The 3,513-nt window shown below is 42.7% G+C and overlaps 1 pseudogene; it reads left to right on the top strand.

The window, feature by feature from the left end:
* The first annotated feature begins 316 nt into the window (after positions 1-316).
* LOC100018520 (glyceraldehyde-3-phosphate dehydrogenase-like) lies at positions 317-1,479 on the top strand (annotated as a pseudogene).
* Positions 1,480-3,513: the final 2,034 nt, after the last annotated feature.

Here is a 3,513-nt window from a genome sequence, read left to right as displayed (position 1 = left end):
TGGGCAAGTCAAATAAATTCAGTTTCGTCATCTATAAAATGGAAATAATAATATCACCTACCTCCCAGGGTTGTTGTAAGGATCAAATTAAATCATAATTGTAGAGCATATAGCACAGCACCTGGCGTACAGCAAGCCCTATATAAAATGTTAGCTATTAGTTATTATTATGACTTAAGGCCCTTTTGAAATCTAATATTATAGACTCCATAACCTCATCTCTTCAGTTGCCCAAGCTTTTTTTTCTGATCAGAACTTCAGGGACAGCTCTCAGCTCTTCTCCCAAGCTCATTGCCCAGATCCTCTGCTGCATTCATATCCCTTAGACAAGATGGTGAAGGTCGGTGTCAACGGATTTGGCCGTATTGGACACCTGGTGGCCAGGACAGCATTCAACTGCAGTGGAGTAGAAGTTGTGGCCATCAATGACCCCTTCGTTGACCTCAACTACATGGTTTACATGTTTCAATATGATTCCACCCATGGCAAATTCAAGGGCACTGTAAAGGCAGAGAATGGAAAGCTGGTGATCAATGGAAAAGTCTTTGCCATCTTCCAGGAGCGAGATCCCACCAACATTAAATGGGGAGATGCTAGAACCGAGTACATTGTGGAGTCCACTGGTGTCTTTACCACCATGGAAAAAGCTGGGGTTCACTTGAAGGGTGGAACCAAGCGAGTCATTATCTCTGCCCCTTTTGCTGATGCCCCAATGTTTGTGATGGAGGTGAACCATGAGAAATATGATAATCCCATCAAGATCATCAATAATGTCTCCTGCCCTACCAACTGCTTGGCCCCCTTGGCCAAGGTCATTCATGACAACTTTGGCATTGTGGAAGGACTCATGACCACAGTCCATGCCATTACTGCTACCCAGAAGACAGTAGATGACTCCTCTGGCAAGCTGTGGCATGATGGGTGTGGGGCTGCCCAAAATATCATCCCTGCTTCCACTGGTGCTGCCAAGGCTGTGGGTAAGGTCATACCTGAGCCGAACAGGAAGTTCATAGACATAACCTTCCATGTTCCTACTCCCAATGTGTCCGTGGTGGATCTGACTTGCCGCATGGAGAAAGCTGTCAAATATGATGATATTAAGAAGGTGGTGAAGCAAGCTGCAGAGAGATCCTTGAAGGGCATCTTGGGCTACACAGAGGACCAGGTTGTATCCTGTGACTTTAACAGTGGCACTCACTCTTCTACCTTCGATGCTGGTGCTGGCATTGCCCTCAACAACCATTTTGTCAAGCTCATTTCTTGGTATGACAATGTATATGGTTACAGTCACCGTGTAGTAGACCTCATGATGTACATTACATGACCTCCAAGGAGTAAAGTAGAAAGCTGTGGACCTTCATCCCCAGCCAAAAAAGAGAGTAGTTCCACCACTGGGGAGCCCACATCCATAATAACCTATGCCCCTATGCTGGGGATCCCATGCCCTGTTCACATCCCTGCTCCGAAGCACCCCTATAGTGTGGAGGAGGAGCATAGAGTTCTACCTTGTGTACCATCAATAAAGTCATCACATTCAGTGCAAAAAAGGAAAAAAAGAACTTCAGGGACAATTGTAATCACATATCTTGTAACATAACTGAAAATGCATTTCTGTATTTTCCAAGCACGATTGGCTTTTTTAATGTGTTCATCTTTTCAAGTTAGCTTTAAAAAACTGTCAAACTAAAATAAAGTTTCTAAAACTGGATTGAATAGTAGAATTTGAGGGAGTAAGAATTCTTGTTCCCCTTTTCCCCTCTCAGAATTATATACTCTGTGATAATACATGGATAACCCAATGGAATTGCTTGTCAGCTCTGGGAGGGGGGAAGGAAGAGGGGAGAGAGACAGCATGAATCATGTAACCATGGAAAAATATTTTGAAAATAAAATTGTATTTTAAAAAAGAATTATATACTCTGGTGTTTATGAGAAAGAGAGACCCAAGTGAATCTTAAGTAAATCTGGGCTTTGTGGCTGTGGGGTGATGCACCTATGAATGAAAAAATGAATTCACATCAATGAGTACCTGTATCTGGGACTAGCACCTGCTCAGCACTGAGAAAGATGTTTCCTGCAAGACACAAGTGGTCCTAGCCTCTCACTGATTCTGTTTATCTAGGCTGCAATGATTTGGTCCACACTGCTGCCAGTGGTGGGAAAGAAGTAGATTTAGAATCCCAAACTCTGGCATTTACTGTAAAGTACCCCAATTCCCCAGCTACAAGTCAATGGACTGGTCTAAAGCTTGGAATAAATTGTTAACTAGTGATAGAAAGCTTGGGACCTGTAAAGCTGAGAAGGATCTGGAGAGAACTACAGTAGACTGTTGCAAAGAAGGAAGTGACATAATCTATTAGCTAGATGGAGGTAAAAGAGGCATAGTTATCAACAGCAGATAACAGGATTCTGAGAGGAAACCTGAGTAAACTATATTACTCTAGAACAATATTCTGAGGACTGTCTTTTTTTTTTTAAGTCTTCTGTCTTAGAACTGATAGTAGGTATCATTTCTAAGGCAGAAGAGTGGTAAAGCCAGGCAGTAGGGGTTAAGTGACTTGCCCAGGGTCACACAGCTAGGAAATGCCTCAATGTTGATTTGAACCCAGGATCTTTTAGCTCCAGACCTGGATCTCTATCCACTGAGATACCTAGCTAAGCCTCTGACGTCTTTTCAAGACCATTTTCCTATGAATCTGCTGGCATTCATTCAACATTCCCCAGTTCAGACCACAATCTCTCACTTCTCTGTGTCCTTCCCCTTTCTCTAGATTGTTTCTTCACAAGGCAACAAGAAACATGCAGGGTAGAATACAGGCAGTCCGCTTTTTACCAATTCTATTCAACAAACGAGTTGAATGTCTAAAGCGCCATACTAGTCACTGGGGGTACAAAGATAAAAATGGCAGTCCATTCCCTAAAAGAGTTTACATTCTCACAATAGGGATAAGCCAGCAAAGGCGAAACATCCATCCCAGGAGATTTAGGAAAATGAGGGGAAAGAGAGAAAGCCCTTTGGGTGGGATACAGATCAGGAAAGGTTTTCCTTAGATCATGACATAGAAGCTGTGCCTTGAATAAGAATAAAGATTTTGAGAGAAAGACGGGAGATGAAACGTAGACTCTGGGAAGCAGATAGTAGCCCAGTTTGAAGAGAACACCCAGTGCATTAGGGGACAAACAATGTGAAATACCTGAGAAGGCAAGTGAGAGTATTGGCGAAGGGTTTTAAATGGCAGACCAAGGAATTTGTGTTTTATTCCAGAGTCAAAGGGAGCCGATGAAGATTTTTTGATTGGAGAATGATATAGTCAGATGCACCTCTAGGAAGATTCTTTTGACGGTGTGCAGGATAGGTTGGGGAAGCAGAAAATATGGAAGCAGGAAAGTCAATTAAACTATTTTGATAGACCAGAAAGGCATGTGATGAGACCCTGAACTAGGGTGATAATAATGTGACTGGAGAGAAAAGAACTGTAGAGGTTGAAATGATAGCGCTGCACAACTTGGCTT

This window comes from Monodelphis domestica, chromosome 5 (assembly GCF_027887165.1).
Source record: "Monodelphis domestica isolate mMonDom1 chromosome 5, mMonDom1.pri, whole genome shotgun sequence".
NCBI classification, from domain to species: Eukaryota; Metazoa; Chordata; class Mammalia; order Didelphimorphia; family Didelphidae; genus Monodelphis; species Monodelphis domestica.
This window is presented reverse-complemented; position numbering and strand designations above follow the sequence as displayed.